The following is a 23,215-nucleotide window of genomic DNA, read 5'->3' as shown; positions in this document are numbered from 1 at the left end:
GGAGAACTTCTCTGTCCTTCTGGGCATCCAGGAGGAACTGTGGGATGGTGTTGGAAGACTACCGGCACTCAAGAGATTTAGCCTTCACTCTTATTGCAAATTGAGCAGGTTACGAGCCCAAGTGAAACTAGCACCCAGGTATTAACTCCAACCTCCAGCTGGGCCAGCTAGCTTGGATAGAAAACATCATTAAACTCAGGAGAAGCGTTTGTGTGGATGGTTGGGCAACACCTGGATAAGTAGCTGGGTTAACTTTTCAGTGAAGATGTTCCCTTAAATGGTTTGATCAGCTATCTGGGTCATAGTGAGATGCCCTGGGAAGTTTTGGATTTCTACCTAAAACTTTCATCCAGTCTTTATCATAACAAAAATTAAACCTATGCAAGGAATAATGTTGTTCAGCAGAAGAACCCACAGACATCAACAAATGGAAGCCTTCTGTCCTTTAAAAGAAATATGAGAGGAAGAGGAGGGTGGGGATGTCTCAGATACTGGAACCAGGTAGCCATGAAATTTACCTGTATGGCAGGTTAAACCCAGAGGTTTGGATAGTCTTCACTATAGATTAGAAGCTAAGATCTGCAGACTTTCTGGGCATTGCACAGCTTTTTGTGAAATGGAAAGTGACAGTTAATTTTCTATCAAATACAGGCAGAGTAAGCAGTACTACTAAAATATTATCATGAAAGTTTGATCTATGCACTAAGCTTTCACTTTGCAAATATTACAATAATCAAATTCAATAATGTGTTAACATTTTAACATTAGCATTGTTATCTATACAGGATTATCTCTCTATTCAACAGCAACTTCTGTAAGTCTACTACCATCTCTTTGTTCAGATGATCCTTGACACCAGAATCCTCTACATAATGAGATGAATACATTTTAATTAAAAATCTGCACAAGATTATTGCATGCTGTAATTGTTTTTGATCTGGTTGTCTTAGGCTAAGGTTGGGGAAGAATGTTGTCATACTGGGTATTATTGTTTTTCATTCAGCATGTTGTAGTTCCTCCAAATTTGGACCTTTTGCATAATGAAAACTTGAACTTTGTAACTAAATAAAAAGTTTTTTTTATTTCTTTCTTTTCCATAGTGAAAACATTCAGCTTAATAATATCCTTCAGTATATAGCTCCATGTATTTCTGAAGTAAGTTTTCCTATATGGTTCCTTGAGGTTTAAAAACAGTCTTCCATTTTCTGCATGCCATTTTGCACCTGCTAATAATTCTGAGTGCAATTCTGAAGTTGGAAATGATGGCAGTTAGATTTTCATGACTGTGTTAGTGAAGGCGGGAGCTAGCAGAGCTGGTCCAAAACAAAAAATATTTACTATAAAATTTTCCCATCCAAAAATGTGGTTTTGCTGAAATTTTTCATGCCCAATGTTGACTGATATTTTTTTCAATTTTCTGTTGAGAATATTCAAAATAAAACATTTGCTTTGAATTGACATTTTGAAAAATATTAAAAACAATTTTCATTTCACTTAATGTTTCATTTCAGTTTTTGGAAAATAATTTTTTTGGTGTTCCATTTTCAGTTTTTGGATTTGAGGTTTTATTTTCCCACTTCCCTCTTCTCGCCCTTCCCACTGTAATAAATAAGAAAACAGTAAAAACTGGGAAACCAGAACACCCCCCCCCACACACACACACACAATTTTTAAGCTTTCCTCCTTTTTTTCCCAACTTTTTCAAGGTGGAAAATAGTAACTATGAAAAGTGGATTTTTCAGACTTGCCTCTCTGTCCTGCATCATTCCAAGCTCCATGGTAACAATAACCCATTAGACTCAAATCATTCCAGCAAACTAGTGAAATCCAAAGTATGTCCAATGGACTGCAGTAATGTGACTGCTAATCTCTTATAACTGTATTTTTAAAAATACAAGGTTTGGGGAGGTTGTCTATGACAACACATAATACAACACAAAATACAAGGTTGTCTATGAGAACACATAAGATCTATAGTCATGGTGAAAAGGTGCCTCAGAGCTAAGAGTTAAAGTTGTGGGGCAGATCTGCAGCTTTTGTAAATTATCATACACCCACTGAACTCAATTCATTTACTCCAGCTAAGGGTTTGCCTCTTATTAGTTCTGTTTATTGTGGCAATGCTTAAGAACCAACCATGAATGGGGTCCCATTGTGCTAGCCAGTGTACAACTAGACTAGCAGATAGTCCTTCCTCTGAAAAGCTTACAGTCTAAATAGACATAAGAACAGACATACTGGGTCAGACCAATTGCCCATCTAGCCCAATATCCTGTCTTTTGACAGTGGCCAGTGTCAGATGCTTCAGAGGGAATGAACAGAACAATTATAAGGTGATCCATCCCATCTTCAAGACAAGAGAGTCATAGGGTTGGGGTAGGTATATGACACACAAACAGAGTGAACAATGGGATGGTAGGAAATATTGTGTAAATACCGCAATTTTTTGCGTGGCTGGTTTACTTAGGAGGGGATCAGCTACATGGAATGAAAAGGGAAGGGAAGGAGGACAAATGGAACAAAACAGGTGAGAAGAAGGTTAAGAGCAGCAGGTTGTAGCAATTAGTTCATTTCATCATCCATTTATCATTGTGTTAGCTGGTGTTATAGTCAATTCATATGCTATTTCATAGATAATCAATGTATGTTAAATGGATTTAAATTGTAGGATTTTAGAAGTATAAGATTGATAAGTATTTAGGAGTGATGATTTTGTATTAGGTAGATAAGTAAAGCAGGTCTGAAACGCAAGGCCTACAGGCTGATAACTGTAAGATTTTAGCTTAGCCATATGAGGCCATAGACTTAAGAATGCTTGACATGAGTGGGTGACTGAGGAATAACTCTATGTTAGTAGAGTCACAAAATTACTGTAAAAATATGCGAGTAGGTGATGTTACAGAAAAGTGGCTCTCAATAGCAATGTATTGTCCAAGAACAGTAGACATTTGATTGTAATATCTTTGAATATCTGATCCTGACTGCAGAGTACATATTGTGCTAATGAGACTAAGAAGAACTAAGAACAACTTGTTAAAAATGGGGTACTTCCATATTCACGGGGTGTGGAAGTATAGATAAAGAAAAGAGGGTTGACACTTTCATGCATATGCTTAAGATGTTAGGTGTGGTCAGAATTACAATATAAAAGAGGGTTTCATGGCTAGTAAAAGTGGGGAGACCCAAGGATCAACCTCTTAACAATGATCATCTATTGAGCGATCTATCAGATCCTAGAATGTCTTTGAGGATGTATGACTACAATTATAATTATTGCATGGTTATTTGCAGGATTTCTATATGTGTGGTTAATTGTAACTTTACTTGTTGGTTTAATAAAACTTGTCGCATGGACAAGACTTTGTACTTGTGATTGTGTCTGTGGGAACGATCCTTGGACTTTGTGTGTTTCTAGAGTCTCAAAATTTGAGAAAAGCACCAGAGGCAATTTTCACTCTGTTGAGCCAGAAGCTGTAGCAACCAAAGCTGACTAATACAACATCACTAAGTTCCCTTTAAATAAAATAAAAGGCTACAAGGTATGGAGTGATGGTGAGGTGAAGACACTGAAGGAAGCGGAATGAGAAGCTTGGAGCAAACCGCCAATCAGTGCGGGGCAGAAAAAGCCCTGTTAACACTGAATGTCTAAAGGGCCCTGCTTTGGCTGTTTCTGCAGCTGCTCCCCAAAGCTAGAGTATCTGGTCAGTTCCTCTCTGCAGTTTGTCCCCAAGGCACCACCTTGGGCCTCATGTCTCCCAAGTGGTGGAGAGTCTTACCTTCAAATTCTTGGTCCAGGAAAACTGTTGGGGGCAGGGATGGCCCTGTTTGGGCCCTATTTTATCTATTCCCTCCAACTGCAACTTTGCCTGCTGCTCCTACTGACTGGAGTCTCCCTATATGCAAGGACCATGCAGAAATACAGAAAGACAAAGTCCATGCCCAAAATGGTTTACAGCATGAAATTTAAAATATATATATATATATATATATATATATATATATATATATATAAAATTAGAAAAGAGGATAGGTAAATAGGATACAGCCACAGAGTACTGAAAGCAATGGGTGACTAGGATATCCATTGTTACCTTCCACATTATGTACACAAAATAAAATTTAAAAATAAATCTAATCTATACTTGAGCCTGGCATTTCTCCTATAGATAAATTATTCCTCATTGGGAATTCTGTGTCTTTGGCAGTGCAGAAGCACTGTATACAACAAGAAATTCAAAAGTTCTCTCTTGGTTCTTTCATTTTGCAATTTCTTCTCTTCAAGCAGCAACAGCCCTTGTCAAGATAAGTCACCTCTGTCACTCAGCCTTCATGTTTCTGAAAGCAGTTTAGGAAACTGACAGTATCCAATACTGAACTTCAGATGAGGAACCTACAGTAGGGAATGCAATACTGGTTTGACCTGTGCAAATTTGTATTCACCTGTGCACACAATCTATGAAGCACAGACAAAAAATGTATGTGCATAATACAATTATGAATCTGTGGTTGCCTAAGACTTCATAGTAAATGCTAATGCTGGTTGAACAGAAAAATAATTTAATTATAATTTCACAAATATAAGCTCCAAGATAGATGTGAGGGACCACATGATTCATTATTCCCTAGTTTTAGAACAAACAATTAGTTTAAAATTATCTGTGAATCCTGAAATTGTCACCAATTTAACACAAGATTATGCTAAACAAATACTAGAAGTTTGTATTTTTGTTATTTTAGAGTTTATAAAGGAGTTTCAATCAAGGAACAGAAACAATACCATGAGTCTTAAGCAACTGGTCATACAACATGACTAATGAATATTAAATAGTCTATTTTACATACAACCCAGGAACCGAAGATATTCACCGAATACATCTGGAGATCACAGAACAAAATAAACAGATATATTTTCAGAAACCTAGAAAGGTTCGTGAAGTTGCAACTAGTCAAAAGGGGGGTATATTCATAACCATCCTTCTAAATTGTTCAACCAGTTATAGTTATCAGTGTACTGTATATTATGGCCACTTTAAATGTCATGGTACAGTAATAATGGGGCATAGAATTCAGATGCTTCTGCTACAAGAACACAGCCTCTCTCTACCACTTGAGGCAAAAAAGAATCTGCTGACTAGTAGCAATAAAGGGCATATGACACACAACTCAGAAGTTTGGATTCTATCCAGCAGAGGGCAATGGTCCATAGTAGTTAGAGCAAAGGCTGTGGCACCTAGGGTAGGTCTACACTGCAAAGAAAAATCCACAGCTGGCCCATGCCAGCTGACCTGAGCACATAGGGCTCAGGCTGCAGGGCTGTTGCATTGGTATGTAGACTTCAGACTTGGGCAGGAACCCAGGCTCTCAGACCCTGTAGGGGGAGGGTCCCAGAAGTCTATACAGCAATGAAAGAGCCCCACAGCCTGAATAGGCTGGCATGGGCCAGCCAGGGGGGTTTCTTTGCTGTGTAGACATACCCCAAGAGAATCAAGGGCTTCTAACTGAAACTGAGCCATTAACTCATTTTTTTTCTTAGTTTCTTAAACTTCTGTGCCTCACTTAGGACCTTTATTGCAAACCAAAAGCTAAGTCTGAACTGTTCTATCCCAAGTGCACAGTATATTGAAAGATACACAGTAGAACTTTTTTACAGTGAAATGATTATTTTCACAGATTATCCTCGCTGCAGACTTGCCCTTGCAAAGTGCTGAGGCTTTCCAAGAGGAGCTGAGTACTCATAGCTTCCATAAACTTCAGCAGCAATCAAGAGTACTCAGCGCCTTGTAGGATCAATCCCTACAAGACAAGGTTCCTCCTAAACTGAACTACACTTTGCACATTGCAATGCACTGAGTAAAAAGGGAGGCCGCACTGCCTTAAGACTTAGCTTTTATTGCTGCCACTGACACGTGTCTATATTGCCAAAAAAAGCTCAGTGGTTTGTGCATTGGCCTGCTAAACCCAGGGTTGTGAATTTAATCCTTGAGGGATCCACATAGGGATCTAGGGCAAAAATCAGTACTTGGTCCTGCCTAGTGAAGGCAGGGGGCTGGACTCGATGGCCTTTCAGGGTCCCTTCCAACTCTATGAATTTTTTTTCATTTTATTAAAATAAAGAATTTAAAAACAATAAAAAAAACCCTGCAATTGCAAGTCTCAGAGCCCGATCAACTGACTCAGACTCACTCTACAGGGCTAAAGATAGAAGAGCATACTTTCCCATTTGGGCTGGGGTTCGGGCTCTCTCCCCTTGCCAGTTTTTAGAGCCTGGGGTCTAGCCCAAGTGAAAATAACTACACTGTATGGCCCTATAGCATAAGCCTGAGTAAATTGACACAGAAGCTAAGAGTCATTGCTGCAGGGGAGTTTTATTATTATTTTGCTGTGTGAACATGTGCCTCCTGGATAAGTCACTTAACCTTTCTATGTTTCATTTCCCCTTTATGTAAAAGGATGATAATAATAGTTCCCAATCTTACTGAAGTGCTTTAAGATCTTTGGCTGAAAAATTCTATAAAAGTGCAAAAGATTCATTAATTATTGTTATTAATTTGTAAGTTTTGTTCTAGTTAACACAAGTGGAGTATCACTATATTTGTGTTCCACTGTATCATCTTTCTCTGACACAGAGTGTAATATCCTAGAATAACTAATAGCCTTGGGAAATGCTTAGTTGCCACAGCTGTGGGGTCTGCAGAGGTGCTTAAGTTGGAGCCTGAACTGGAACTCATGCCTCCACTACTGTGGTCCAAAATAGCCCAGACACTTTGATCTTTAGGGCCTGCTGCAATGCACATCTCTTTTCTGAGTTTTCAGGACAGATTGCTGTTTGTAGCTGGGGAGAGTTACATATTTTTCCTTGCTGGTTTTGGAGAAGCTTCTGCGTTTGCTTTTGTTAATACTAGCACAATTACATTTTTAACATATGGCAAGGCATATAAAGCCCTAGATAGGGGGTTTGCCTCTAGTGTAGACATCTAAATTAATAAATAACTCCTCTTTGCTTTTCCTATCACTGCAGAAATCGTAGCCAGTCATACCTTGTTTGGCATGTGTCACTGAAATGTTTCTGAACTGTAACTTTTACGCTTGAATTTCTTTCCTGTTTGCAACTGCTGTTAACAGATTCCATACGGGCCTCAGAATGGACCTTAAAAGCCTGGAGGTAGCAGAATCAACAGCAGAAGGTAATGAGTAGGGCTGCATCCTGGGCGTTGCTCTATGAGTGCAATGTGCAACAGATGCTCTTGTAACAGCTGGGAGGACACAATTAGCATACCAAAGAGACATGTTGTAGTGTCACATTGCATAATCTTGAGCAACCCAGACCTTAGGCTTGAAATATCCGAACAATGAAATATATTTAAAGGGACTCTGGCAACTTGAAATCTAGTCAATTACATAAGAAAAAAGAAAAAAAAAAAGTAAAAGTAGTTTCAGAGACTGTACCTGCAACCAAGTCCCCAGACAATTTTGCATTTCATGTAACTTGACAGCTCACATACTTTTTGGGCCATAAAAGGACACAACTGGTAGAAGAAAGAGAATGAAACACAGATCATTGAATAGACACAATTCCCTATTTGCCTTATTTAACTGATGATATTGTGCGCTCTGTGGATCAGAGTTACAGGGAACATGAAATGAAACAGCAGTAGGTAAGTGATCAGTTGCATGGCATTTAGCAAATAAACTTAGACTTTCCATTGGCTTCAATCAGCTTTGGATGAGGCCTCCACTTTTGTTTTGTTTTTTTTAGGGACTTTCCTTTTAGTCATTCATCACCTAAACCTCCTGCAATACTACCGTTAGGCAGAAAAAAATGGAGGACTATTTCATTTTCATAAACTTGCATTTCTTGTAGTTGGTAACTTCACTTAACCAATACTATACTTGGTTGTCTACTATTCTCAGCAACAAGGGCTATGCTTGGAGGCTCAGCAGATGTTTTTCCAGTAGTCCAATGAGACAAATATCCTTTTTTAAATTAATGATCATTTTATTTTTCTTGTTGTCCCGCTCCAATAAATAACCAATAAATGAATAAATAGAACTAGAACAACCAAAAGAGGTCTTTGTTTACAAATTACACTCAGTCATTTTATTCTTTGATTCCAGATCTAGCTGTAACTACTACCGACCAGTAAGCTACCTGAACCCTGCCACACAGAATGCTGCAGAATGTGAAGCTGTAGAAACCGCATGCAGAATGGCTACAGTTTTTAAAACTCCTTACTCCACAATTACCAGCTGTCAACACGAGGTATGGAAAAAAACACGAAGATTTAGAATTAAGTAAGTGATGCACTTTAGGATGTCAATTGCAGATAAACCAAGTTATGCCTTTACATTTTCAAAAGCTGAAAGCAGCAGAGGCCAGTGAAGGGTCCCTTTTCCCCCCAGGCAAATAGGTTACTTCATAGGATCAAAGAATGGGGAAAGAGCTGCTTTTTCTTATTGTGAAGTCAAAACATTGATGGAGTGGGTGGAGTGACCTTGCCCAACGATGGAAGGTAAAGACACCTGAAGAAGGATCTGCCACTGCAGGTAAGTGGCAGATCATGGAATGGAGTGAAGGCCCCACGATTATGCAAACTTTAAAGAATCATAACAATTTTTTGCTTCAGGTTCTGTCTGAAGAACAATAAAAAGTTTTTTGGGAAATCTTATCTTAAGTGAATCACTTTGCTCATCTCTCCAGTTGTTAACTACACTTTTCTCAGTGAAATTCCCCATACTTTTGCTCTGGAATTAACAATGATCCAAAAGAGAGATCACATATATTATTAATGGAACATCGTGTACCTTACTGACCATGATTTAAAGGCTAGCGTGGAGGAAATCCCTAAAGCCATCTGAAGCTGCAAGTAGAAAAGGCAATTGGGATAGCATACAAATCAAAATACATGCATATATATTCATTTATATTAAGCTTTAGCTACGCATTGTCTAAATTTCCATATTTGGTTTTGTTTTCATACCAAAAATATTACTCTATTGGAGAGTGCAGAAGGCAAAACAGATGGGAGAGTTCAGGCTTTCCGAATATTTGTTATTAGGAAAAAACGTTTACATTTATTCTCTTTGGAAAAGAGAAGACTGAGAGGGGACATGATAGCATGTCCTTCTCTTTGGAAAAGAGAAGACTTTGAGGTGACCTATTTAGCTTCAGTGGTCTTTGTTACTTGACAATATATGAAATAAGATGGCAAACAGAATAAATGTGCTCAAGACTTTTTTTTTAATGGACAAAGGGGTTTAAATGATACAAAGCAGGGAAGTAAGGTTAAAATAAATCTAAAGGACAATCTTACTGAAATGTGCCCTTTTCATGACCAGCAATCCTTTATGTCGTTATGATAGTTTTATTAATTGAAATAAAAGAGAACATTTTACATGTTGTAGCTCCTGCAGAAGTGTGTAGCATGCAAATGAAGCAGTAGGGCTGGAAGGGAGAAAAATTAAACCTATGCGAACAATTTGCTCAGATTTTTTGCAAATTTTGCCTGCAGATGTACCCAGATGGTTTCCATGGATTTCTGAGGCTGCTCTGAATAATTGAGGACTGAAGTGTCCTCAACTATTTGATTCCCCCCACCCTATCCAATTCTTCATGCATGCAAACATTTCTAGCATTTTTCCAGAAGTTTCATTGTTGGGAAGAGCCATTTTCAGAATTAAAAAAGTCAAAGAAATCTGAGTGGAAGATTTTCAAAGGCACAAGAGGCAGCTAAGTGCCCAATCTTCACTGACTACCAATGGTATCTAGGCACTAACATTAGCTACCATTTGTACATTTCAGAATCTTCCCCTAAATCTTAAAAAAATGCATCAAAGAGAACTAGTCCTTTCCTCCCTTGGGAAAAACTATAGTAGGTCAAAGCCATTAAAAGGAAAAGTGTTGCAAGGTAGTAAATAGAGGACATTGACTGCCTTCTGGTCATCTTATTGTAAGTCCTTGCCTCTTTATCTCGGCGTCTCACAGTATTCTTCTCTTTCAGTGGCCAGTCTGACAAAACTCCACTAGATGTGGTGAGAGACTGACTTCAATCTCTGGGTATATTATGTAAGAAATTCTTTCAAAATCCTTCATGTAGGAGTGCTGAAATGGGAGGAAGAGTGGAGGGAATTCTGGAAGTACAAAACTTCTCTTTAATGTTAGTGGACACTGCAGTGAAATGCTGTCCCTCTGCAGTCTATGAGCTAAAATGACACTAACCTCACACGAAGGCCAGGAAGGACTTTTGGGTGCTGCAACTAGAAATTCACGGCAGAGGATGATGTCTAAGAACAGATGGTGCACCCAGCAAATCCTGTCGCATGCCCATGATTTAGGGACATAATCTGGATACAAGCCAATAAGTTTTCTTCCTCCATAGACTCACTGAAAACTGTTACATAGAATCCTAGGGTGACCAGATAGCAAGTGTGAAAAATCGGGCCACTTTTTTTTTTCAGGGTGGGGGTGAGGCTTGAGCCCTGGCATTTCTTTAATTACAAATTAAGCACTGTGTCTGGTCACCCTATAATACCCCCACTACAAATCCTAAGGGAAGATAAGAACATAAGAAGGGCCAAACTGGGTCAGTCCAAAGGTTCATCTAGCCCAATATTCTGTCTCCTGACAGTGGCCAATGCTAGGTGCTCCAGAGGGAATGAACAGAACAGGTCATCATCAAGTGCCCAGAGAATCATAGAATATTAGGGTTGGAAGAGACCTCAGGAGGTCCTCTAATCCAACCCCCTGCTCAAAGCAGGATCAACACCAACTAAATCAGGGGTCAGCAACCTCTGGCAGGCAGCTCGCCAGGGTAAGCACGCTGGCGGGCCAGGCCAGTTTGTTTACATGCCGTGTCAGCAGGTTCAGCTGATCATGGCTTCCACTGGCTGTGGTTCGCTGTCCCAGGCCAATGGGGGTGGTGGGAAGCGGCGCGGCCCGAGGGATGTGCTGGCCACAGCTTTCTACCACCCCCATTGGCCTGGAGCGGCGAACTGCCGCCAGTGGGAGTTGCAATTGGCTGAACCTACCAACGCGGCAGGTAAACAAACTGGCCTGGCCCGCCAGGGCGCTTACCCTCGTGAGCCACATGCCAAAGGTTGCCAACTCCTGCACTAAATCATCCCAGCCAGGGCTTTGTCAAGCCGGTCCTTAAAAAACTCTAAGGACAGAGATTCCACCCCTCCCCCCGACAGGTAAACCATTTCAGTGCTTCCCGACTCTGCTTGTGAAATAATATTTGCAAATACCCAACCTAGACCTCCCCCACTACAACTTGAGATCATTGCTCCTTGTTCTGTGATCTGCCACCACTGAGAACAGCTGAGCACCCTCCCTCAGATAATTTGGAACCCTCCCTCAGATAACTGAAGACTGCTTTCAAATCCCCCCCTCACTCTTCTCTTCTGCAGACTAAACAGGCCCAGTTACCTCAGCCTCTCCTCATAAGTAATTTTCCTCAGCCCCGATCATTTTTGTTGCCCTTTGCTGGACTCCAATTTGTCCACATCCTACCTGCATTGGGGGGCCCAAAACTGGATGCAATACTCCAGATGTGGCTTCACCAGGGCCAATCCATCCCGTCATCCATTCCCAGCTTCTTGCAAACAGAAGTGCCACCATCCCTGCCCATCCTGGCTAATAGTCATTGATGGACCTATCCTCCATGAAGTTATCTAAAAAGGGTCCCAGTGAGCAGGACGGTCAATGTTCAGATAGAGGAGGATACATTCCTGGTGGTGTTTGGAGGTGGCTAAATCTCAGAAGAGCATACGTCCTGGGACTCAATAGAATTTCAACCAATCCCAAATTTCCATAGAAAATGGAATTGAAACAGCAAAATATTTTACCTCAGAAACAACTTGAGAACTTTTCACTTGCCATGAAAACATCTCACCAATCTACTCCAGATTACAGGTGGTGAATAGTTTGTAACAAAACTCAGCTCTTACAAGTAATTATTAGAGTGTGTAGCAGGGAGAAGGGCTATTTCAAAGCCTAGTTTTTCAGTTTTGCAAGAACAAAATTGAAAATAGGTCAAACACTGAGGATTTTAAGTGAAAATCCATCTAATGAGAATGAATTTTTTGGATACTGAAAAATATTTTTAGGAGAAATTTTACATTTTTATTTTGATCTAAATCTTAAAAGTTTCATGTCGCTATAATAAGGGATAATTATCCTGAAAAGTGATGCTGTAGATTTAGACTACAAGGATTTCAACAAGACAACCCATGGAGATGCTACATTACTGAAATATAATGTGCCTATAGAAAAATTAAATCATAAAGTTGATTTTTTATTGCTGCTTGCATCTGATCCATACCAGATCAGCCTGTGATTTTTTGACCGTTTGAAGCAAATTACCAGTAAGGAGAACTTAATGAATAGAAAGAAATACTCTGTTGTCTTGTCACCAGGGAACAGAGAACTGGCAAATCATGATTCCTGTTTTATTGATCAACAATTCAAATGACAGGAAGCCTAAAGCAGTGTAATGGTCTTAACAAAGGAGAAAAATACATTTTAAGAGGTATAGGTAAATGTTGATTACACAAATCTTTATGATCCAACTTTCAGATTATTCAGAATTTGGATACATCACCTCTTTCCCCAGTCTGAAACTCAGATAGAAACAAATTTTGTTTTATCTGAATTCCAATTATGTGAAACATGTGGATAATTGGGATCTATCTGTATGTAGCTATGAGCTTATGAGAGTGTAAGGTATAAAACCAGTAACTTCCATTGAGAGAAGTATAATGCCATTTATCAATCAACATCGATGCTTATCTCCTAGACGCCCTGGCTTTTGGACCATGAGGGTCCATCTTCAAATCTCAGCTGTGTTAATATGATAGACACATAGGGATAGATTTCTAGCTAATATAAATCAATATAATTCCATTGATTTAACAAAGGTACACCAATTTAGACCAGCTACATCAGTTTACACCAGTGGAAAATCTGGCCCATACACATTAAGTACAGCCAGTAGTCTGGGAGAAGTCTCCAGTATCTGGTCAAGTCCACTCTAATGACTGATCAGCATTTGGCAGATAAAATCTGCTGGTTTTTGGACATTTTTGAAATTGCCAATTTGTAATCTATCTACTATTATGTCAGTTAAAATCTGAACTGTTTCATTTAATTGGAATTCAAGTTAGGTATTTCTAGCATACCATTTGTGATACATATCTTCCCTTTTAGTGTATCCACACGAGTCCCCAAGCATGATGGGATTTATGATAAAAATGTTGAGACAGATCTTAAGACCCCTGAAGGGCAAATTTCTAGTTCAGTAACAGAAAGCTATGGCAAGAATTGGTACTGCTATGCTAAAAAACGTGACAGATATGACTCATGCTTGTCTATCTACTAAAGTATCTAAACTGAAACGTCAAAAACATTTTATAATATGCACTGATTAAATGTTTTGAACTTACACTTAGAGGTATATTTTCTAGCTTACAGTATTTATGATAAAACGTTAACATTCATTGTTATCCCCAAAACCTTCGTTTACTGAGTATTAGGACTAAGATACATCTTTGTTTGCACTGTAATGTGCATGTGAATATAAATTATGTTAATCTGTTCATATACAAACACACACACACACACACACACACACATACACAGAACAAACGTATTATGGGGTATAAAGATTTCACTACCCTGCGTCTGTGACAAAGTGTTTTATTTGTGTTACTGAATTGGTTGTTCTTATTGTCCTTCACTCCAGACCTTGTTTTAGGGTACCAGTCTGGCTCCTACTGACTTCAGTGGTGCAAGATCAACCATGAAATCAACACTATCAAAAAACTTGGTGTATTGTATCAGCAAAACCAGCGCTCTCATGGGAATTTACTATACTCTAGCCTCATATTAATAGCAAACAGAAAGACAGTTGTCTTCATATGCTATTTTAAATTGCAAGATCATCAGAGGAATTCTTTCTGCATGTGTGGGTGCATACACATGTACATGCATCAATTATGGTCAATAAACTGATGATTTATGCTTTTGTGCTGTATGAATTTACAATTTAAGAAAAAATATGTGCAGAATGATCTATCACTAATTGTGAACATAAATATGTAGAGAATTAATGGGCTATTCTGTGGTATAAATATATTTATAACATGTGTGGAAGGAGAACTAATAATCCCAGTGATTTACCCATGGTACAAGGCCTGAAGCATCACTTTTCACTGCCTTCTTTAAAAAAAAAAAAACAGGAACACAATGTTATTCAATAGAATTTAGCTTGCAGAGCAAAATATCTCCTCTAGTACAGGAAAATGTAATGCTCAAGGACTGTGGTAGCTGCTAATACTAACAACTCCAAAAATCACATGCAGTACTTGATAGACTAGATTGATAAACAGAATTTGATGATTTTTAATAGAAAATGAAAAGTGAATTGTCACCTGAAAGGGAATAATTTAAATCTTTCATCTCTACGTTTAGCCATGTGGAAAATACCACACAAACGGTTTCTTTAAAAAGTGATGAGAAACCATGGCAATATTTTCTCCAAAATGTTTTTATTTTAGCTGCATGGTACCATTATCTTCTAATGGAAGATATTTTAGCAGTATTTTTATGGTTCTGTTATCTTTTAATCCTAAATGTATTCCCTTCTTTAATTCTTTTGGTGTAGAGGAAAGGGACATACAAAGTCTTATTTTTTTAAGCCAAGTTTTAGAGGTGGTGGTGTTTTAGCTACATTTCCAGCACTTGCCATCACAGTGAGAATAAATAAATCCCAGATGACCAGAGAGCCCTGCAGGCCCATCCTACAGAAAGGATTGTGAGTTGCATCCATTAATCATATGAGTCCAATTCTGCTGCAGGTAGTCTGGCAGGTGCATGTCAGCATACTAAAAAACATTTGGCTGACAAGCTGCAGTTTAAATTAAATGCTTTTTAAAAGCTTTTCCCTACAGTTTCATAATTTTCTGTTAAAAAAATAATCAGAATTTAATACCAGTAGCCAAAAGATATATGTTATCCTGAACACAAGTTAGTTTCATGGGCCCTATCTACTCCATAGTGCAGAGGAGACCAGAACTCAGGGCCAAAAAGGACAGAGGCCAAGAGTTTTTCAAATATCATCCCATAGCCCTGTGCAGTTGTCAGCCACATTGTGTCCCTCTACACTGACTGTGCATTAGAAAAGTTGTAGAGAGCTAAACTCCCATGCAAAGAAATGTTACTACTAAGTATTATTATAATGCAGTAGTGCAAACAGGCCTTAGCTAAGATCTGGGACCCACTCTGCTTCACACTATGCAAATACATAGTGAAAGAAAATCCCTGCCCCAAACTGATTAAGGTCCAACACCTTAGAGGAGGCAGTATAGTCCAGAGTGAAGTACTTTGGACTAAAAACCTGGAGAGCTAGGTTGTAATCCCATCTCTGCCACTCAGCTGCTTTGTGACCTTGGGCAAGTCATTTCACCCCTCTGTGACTCATTTTCTGTGAAATGGGGATACTGATACTGACTGATATTTTGTGAAACGCTTTGAAAGCTATGACTGAAAAAAGTTACGTATGAGCAAATGTTTACGATGTAAAAGAAAAAAAGTAATTAGTCATGGAATAACGAAAATGTAGAGCTGGAAGGCACCTCAAGATGCCATCTAGTCCTGCCTCCTGTGCTCAGGAAGGACCAAGTAAACTTGGACCATTCCTGACAAGTATTTGTCCAACCTGTACTTAAAAATTTCCAACAATGGGATTCCACAACATCCTTTGACAGCCTATTCCAGAGTTTAACTACCCTTATAGTTAGAATTGTTTTCCTAATATCTCCTTTGCTGCACATTAAGCCCATTATTTCTTAGCCTACCTTCAGTGGTCATGGAAAATAATTGATTACCATCCTCTTTATAACAGACCTTAACATATTTGAAGTCTTACCATCCCCTCCCTTCTCTGTCTTCTTTTCTCAAGACAAAACATACCCATTGTTAAACTTTTCCTCATAGGTCAGGTTTTCTAAACCTTTTTATCACTTCTGTTGCTCTCCTCTAGACTCTTTCCACAGGGACCACATATTTCCTAAAGTGTGGTACCCAGAACTGGATATATTACTGCAGGTGAAGCCTCATCAGTGCCAAGTAGAGCGAGATAATTACCTTCCATATCTTATATACAATGCCTCTTTTAATAAGCTGGAGAATGGTATTTGTCTATTTTACAACTGCATCATGTTGTTGACTCAATCAATCTGTGATTCACTATAACCCCCAGTTCTTTTTCAGCACTACTACCACCAGTTTCTCCCCATTCTGTAGGTGTGCATTTGAATTTTCCTTCCTAACTGAATTACTTTGCAATTGTCTTTACAGAATTTAATCTTGCTGATTTCAAACCAATTCTCCAATTTGTAAAGGTTTTTTTGAGTTCTAATCCTACTATCCAAGTGCTAACAACCCCACCCAGCTTGTTGTTATCTGCAAATTTTATAAGCAATCTCACCATTCCATTAGCCAAGTAATTAATGAAAATACTGAATAGCATTGTACCCTGTGGGACACCAGTAGATATGCCCTCCCAGATAGATAGTGAATCATTGATAACTATTCTTTGAATAAGGTCTTTCAACCAATTATGCACCCATCTTGTAATAATTTTATGTAGATCACATTTCCCTACTATGTTTATGAGATTGTCATGTGGGACTGTTGTGGAAAACCACACGATTGATTTTGGATCAGACAGCCTGAGGCTCCTTTATTTTATATGAGCATATATGCAAGGAGAGTCAGCATGGTCCCATGCAAGGTGGTGAGCTGTTTTGGCCTCCTTAAATTTTAGCTAGCTTATAAAGATTAAAACCACAGACAAATTACACATACTTCCATATTAATTACCTTATTTGGAATACATTGCAAAATTAATATAGGACAAAAGCAAAAACAAGTGTCTCGCCCCCCCGTCACTCACTGTCTGTTCTTTTGCGGTCAGCGACCTTTCTAACACAACTGTTGTGGTTATGTATTTCATAAGCCTGGCTATTGCAAATTATGCTACTTGAGGACTTTATCGCTCTGCCCCCTCATGACCTTTATACACACAAAGCCATTGTTCCGTTTTGAGAACTTTCCTCTGTGAATCCTTTTACCCCTTGACACACACAAGCAACTTTCCATCACTCTTTCATCACTCTGTCCCCCTTCTCTCTGCTCCTTATACACAGAGACAAGCTGAACCAAAGTTCAGCACAGCCTAGAAACAAGCTTATCCAAAATTTAGGCCTAAAAGGCTGGCCAAATTTGTAAGCCCAGCCCACCATATTTTCCCTCACAGGATTATGTCAAAAGCCTTGCTAAAAATCAAGAAATATCACATCTACTGTCCCCTCACCCCCAACCATTTACTAGGTCAGTAATCTTGTCAAAGAAGGAAATTAGGATGGTTTAGCATGATTGGTTCTTGACAAGTCCATGCTGGATATTCTGTAGGCACTTACAAACTCATAGTTTAATAAATTGTTCCAGTATCTTTCCAGGTATTGAAATTAGGTTGACTGGTCTATTGTGACCCCAGGCACCACTGTATTCTCACCCAACACACTGCGGCAATAGTATCTGTACAAAATTTGCCTTTTGAAGTATAATAAGAAAGCTAATAACACACTGGTTATTAATAGTATTGTAAAATGCATGTGTTAAAATTATATATGAAGTTTCAAATTTCCTCCCTATGATATTCATAGATTCATAGACTCTAGGACTAGAAGGGACCTCGAGAGGTCATCGAGTCCAGTCCCCTGCCCTCCACTCCATCCCCATATAGCCAAGCATCCCAACGCATCAACACGCCAACACACCAACCAAGAGTGCCCCGAAACCACCTACCACACCCCCACGTCCATTTCAGTGGGCACCAACCCTCCTTCAACCTTAAGGGTACGAAGGCTTCCTCTTCCCTACGAGGGGAAGTCTACGCCTCACCTCGTATCAAGAAGAGCAAAAACGGCTTACCAGTACTCTAACAGAGAAACAGCTGGAAGGGTCGCCAGCAGGGGGGGGAGCACTGCCCGCTGCCAGAAGAACCAGCTCCAGTGTCCACCCTAGCCGCATCTCCATCCTCACCAGTGGGGTCAGCAGTACGTGAACGACATGCTGCTCAGCGTCTCCACATGACACTGTCCATAATGTCGGATAGATGCCCAACCAATGATTTATGTGGATTCATATAGACCTTAGCGTCCGACGTTGGCATCATATGATCATGTTTCTGCCTCCTGCCGCAATTCAGGCCACCCACACCCCCCCAATTCACCCACCCACCCTGTACACACCCCCTATCCTTAATAGTCTGGGGGGTTTTATAGAGTCTGATCCTCAATATAGGTTTTAAGACCTAGTCAGGGTCCTCAGAAGTGACCATGCCCCATTCGTGCGAGGCAGGAAAAACAAACCTCCAGGGCCTTCTGCCAATCTGCCCCAGGGAATTCCTCTCCGATCCCAATATGTTATATCACGTTACCCCTGAGATGTGGGAAGACTCCCAGGCCGCACTCAGGAAGCTTCTTTCTGTAGTAAAACTCAGATCTCACCCCATCTACATCCCATCACGCCATTGAGCTTTACCTTTTCATCAAGTCATCCATTCATCACCAAAATTCGACTTATCCATTATCCACCCATCCATACTTCCAGTGTAGTTTTGAGCAGCTAGGTCTTTTGCCCCACTACTCCCTTGGATAGGCTGTTCCGACTTCCTTCCTGTACCATGGTGTAGACTTCGTCTATTTCAGTCTAACTTCCTAGTATCCAGTTTTTCTGGTTCGTTTGTGTCTACATTGGTGCTAAGCTTCCTATTCCTCTCCCTCCCCTGTATTATTCCCTGTGATATATTTTTTTGACGCTCATATCTCCCCTCAGCTTCTTTTCGCTTAGGTGAACAGCAAGCTCTTTGGAGTCTTCTTTATAGACCGTTTTCCTTCCTCGTTCTAGTGCCTTCTCTGTACCATGTCCAAGTTATTTGATGCATCTTTCTTAACTGGAGACCGATGCACACGTAATAGTATTCCGCGGAGGTTCTACCCGTGCTTGTATACCGGTCTACAACGTTTTCTTTACAAATACCTGCTTATGCTCCACCATTCGCTTTTTGAAGGGCCCCTTATCAATTTTGAGCTCTAGTTCTTGTTCTGTTATCCACAGTACTCAAGGTCCTTCTCCTCTATGTTACTTGCATGTATGTGTCCCCTTTTTTAAAACAATTCTTTTATTTACTGTCCTAACTGCTGACTCTGCCTTTTCACTAATTAAATTTCACTCCTATTACTTATACTCCAGTTTTACAGGTCATCCCAGATCTTCCTGTAGGCTTGCCGGTCCTTCTCTGTGTTAGATAATCTCCAGCTTTGTTTCATCCTCACATTTATTAGCAGCATTTCCTTCTTTTTTTGTGCAAGCGGCAGTTAAACAAGATTTAAATAATACATAGTGGTCTCAACCTCCTGAGGACTTTCCATACGTACTCCTTCAGCTGTCAGTTAACCTTTTTCACTTCGAGTTCGCCCGTCTTGTAGCTCCCCTTTTAAAACCCAGTCCTTGATCCCTTTCTTTTCATTTGATTCGCCCATCTTTTTCATTTAACTATTCTTCCCCTGTGGCACGATCAAATTCCTTCTCAATATTTCGAGGGGTCAATAGATCCATGCTCGATTTTCCTTTGTTCTCATTTGTTCCTCCTCAAAAGAGGATTCAGGTTGGTTTGGACTAATCTCCTTCTTTGTTAACATGCTTGTTTTTGCCTCATTACCTGACCTCAACTATCCTTAACTACTTTTCCTTCAAAATGTTTTTCCTGACTGCATCTACAGATGTTAACATCAGGCCTCTCGTTAATCGGATCAATTTTGTTCTTTTTTAAAATGGCTGTGTTAGCAATCTCCGTCGAGCGGTACAGCCCTGGGTTAATGATTCTTAAAATTGCTTGCTAATGGTATGATTTTCATATGTGAGTTCCTTTCATATTCTTGGATGCAGTATATCTGGGCCTCTGATTTCCTCGATTAGTGTTCGAGGTTTGGCTTCTTACTTGGATGTTGTAATATTTACCCTATCTTCATTCCCATTTTATCCTCCCTCTCCCTAGCCTCCTCTTAACTCAATTACGACCTGGGCAACAGATTTTAGGTTGGCCTGCCTAGATTATCTTCACTTCACTCTCTCGAGGTTTAGCGGTCCCCTTCTTCTTTCTTTGTTTTCTTTTTTATATGGCTATGAACCTTTTCTATTGTTTATTCCTTTGCAGGTCACCTTACATGCTTTTGGCCTTTCTCACTTTATCCCTTACATGTTTCTGCCTCAGTAAGTAAGGTACCTTTCTTGTATCCTCCCATCTTCCGTCTCCTTGTAGGTAGAGCTAAGTAGGACGTTTTTTCTGTTTCCGTAGATGTGTTTATCAGAGAATGGCAACATGAGAGTTTCAGGGAGTCTTAATCTGTCAATTGATTATTTGGGTTCAACAAACTATTTCATGTTATGGGACATCCCACTCACTCCCAAAGTAATTTAATCGCTGTTTGTCTTGAGAAAATTATAGTTATCTGGCCGAAGGGTGATTAGAATCCTTCTAAAGTGACTCACAGTGCTTCATGGTTGGGTCAGCTCCAGACACCTGACTGGATCTCTGGATTGAACGCATGAGGGGATTGCTTGAGCTCAGGATCAGCTATTCTAGATTTTTACGTTTATCAATGTTTTATCATCTAAACAGTCGTGTATTTAGATTAGCCTATAGGTGTCATCCCGGGTCGTCCTCTAAGACCAAATTCCTCTGGGAACTCGCTACAATGTGGTCCCATTTACCAGGACTTTCTTACCATATTGAATTTGTTTTTTATCCTGCACTTTTCTCTCCTCTTTGGTCTGCACGTTGCGTAACTGGCACTCTGCATAATAGTCATTTAGCTTCTGATCTATGTTTGTGTGGGTCAGGGATTGGGGCAAACAGTTCACTACACTTGTTTATTTCTGAGAAATTACTAACAGCTGTTCAGGTGAACGCTTCCCTTTGCTTGCTTTTTTGTGCATTGCATCACAGTTATAAGTTGCTATGTGACAACAGCCGCAAGACAACTCTTAAACCTGTACAGAGATTGTTCCAGGATTTGACATCATCGGTATATTTAAGCTCCACGTACATCTTAAGATGAGTTATTTATAACCTTGAAACAGGGTTCATTTAATTGCCAACGGCTAACTATGACCTGCCTTGAATGAAATGAAAATGCTGCCGTGGAAACATGCACATAAGATGGAGGAATGAAGATCCATCTAGTGCCTGCATAACATGATTAGCCTGGATACAGGCCCTGAGACTAATGATTACCTGCGCTCATATCATATGAATGCTGTAATTATTTCTCATCCATCAGTTCCATATGCCTGGGGATTTATTTTGCTATGCCACAATCACCATATTATGCCTAATTCTTACTTATGTTTTTCTTGCTTCTTCATTGCTTCCAACCCTTTGGTGGCCCTTGGATTTAGTTAACAATGACTAAGCCGCAGGTTACAAACGCTGATTAACCGCTCTTAGCTTGCAAATTACTTTGTAGTATTATTTTTTGATCTCGTATGCCTTCTGTTATCTGGTTCATTGTTATTTCCCACTATTTTTAACCTAAATCAGCGGAATTACTCTTGATTTAGCGTTGTAACAGGCGTCTGGCCCATTGATAATCTTTAAACTGAGCTGTCCGATTTCAATGGGACAACGTCTTCACACTTGTCACTGTGAGTGGAATGACGATATGCTCTTAGCATTTCATTTCTTTTGTATTTTTTTTATCAATGCTTTCTTCCACGTTTGGATTTGGAGTGGTGTTAAAAAAAAAGCAACGCCTAATTGATTAGGATCTGGGATTCTCGACAATTTCAGAGAAGACATGCATTAGATTGGACATGTAACTCATGAGGGAATGACATGTCAGTACATAAGACCATAGGAGTTCTATCTACGAGCTATCCCAAACTGTTGATGTAAATGACAGTTTACTTTCTAATGACTTGCTCCAGATTCAAACATCCAATTTCGGGACTTCGTTCGATTTTGGTTTCAGCATCTCTAACTGATTTGAAACAATCTTCTCCTTGATACTTCGCTGATTTGGAACCATAAGGTAGTATGAGGTCTAACTTAACCAATATATGCTACTTATATAATGGGGGGTTACGTCGTCCCTTCAAAACGCTAACCTGGCTTATATACAGTTAAAATAAGTTTCATTAACAAAGTGAAGATCGTGACCGTTACGACTGATATAAGTAAAAGGGCTAAATTTCACTGGTTCAAGCAATTAAGTAATACATGATCTCCAATCTAAACTTATCTGCACACCTTACAGTCTTTATTCAGAGGGTTTTCTCACCACAATCCTTCCAAGTTTTTTTACTGATAGCTGGGCAGGACACATCGAGACATCACATTGGCTTAGTTTATTGTCCTCTTTAGGTGGACTAAGATGGGTCTCTCTCTGTTCTTATGTCCAACAGAAATTGCCTTTGTCTTTGCGTCAGGAGGCCTGCTGGGGCATCACTCTCTTATGTCTCTCTTGGGGTCCGGGCCATGTTCATTCTGTATGGTTAATGTAGCTTTGCTTTCCGTATATAACACTTTAGTAAGGCACATTCTTTAGGTCTACGGACAGACTGTTTTTTCTTTCCTGCTAGGGCTGTTTTGTTCCTTAGCTTGTTTGTATATTAACATTCCTCGGCAGGACTTTCATAAAGCGCGCACAGCGGAACGGGGAGCTTTGCGCCAGGGGCTACAGGGGTTTCGCGAAGGGAGTTTGGGGGGAGTGGAAAGGAATGGGCGGGGGCTGCCCTTGTTTGGTCCTATCTGGCCCATTAGTCCTTGAACCCATAAACCACACTACTCCAAACCTTTCTCTTTAAGCAGAGCAGATGCGCTACAGGGAGCTGCGCAGGGGCGGTTGGAGGCGTTTGACAGAGGGGGCTTCGTTGGTTAGGGAGGGAGCCCACCACATGTGAGCATGCTTTGTCTCCTCTGCGGCCTGTAGCCATAGGACCAGGCCTGCGGTGCTGTTCTCCAGATTCTGGTGTGTTTTGCAAGGACTGTACTTGTAATTCATTATGATATCCAGGTGAGGGGGACGATCATGTGAAGTGCCTACTGGTGGCATCTCTAGGCGAGGTGGCGAGGCTACAGGAGGGGTGGCT

This window comes from Chelonoidis abingdonii, chromosome 2 (genome assembly GCF_003597395.2).
Source record: "Chelonoidis abingdonii isolate Lonesome George chromosome 2, CheloAbing_2.0, whole genome shotgun sequence".
NCBI classification, from domain to species: domain Eukaryota; kingdom Metazoa; phylum Chordata; order Testudines; family Testudinidae; genus Chelonoidis; species Chelonoidis abingdonii.
This window is presented reverse-complemented; position numbering follows the sequence as displayed.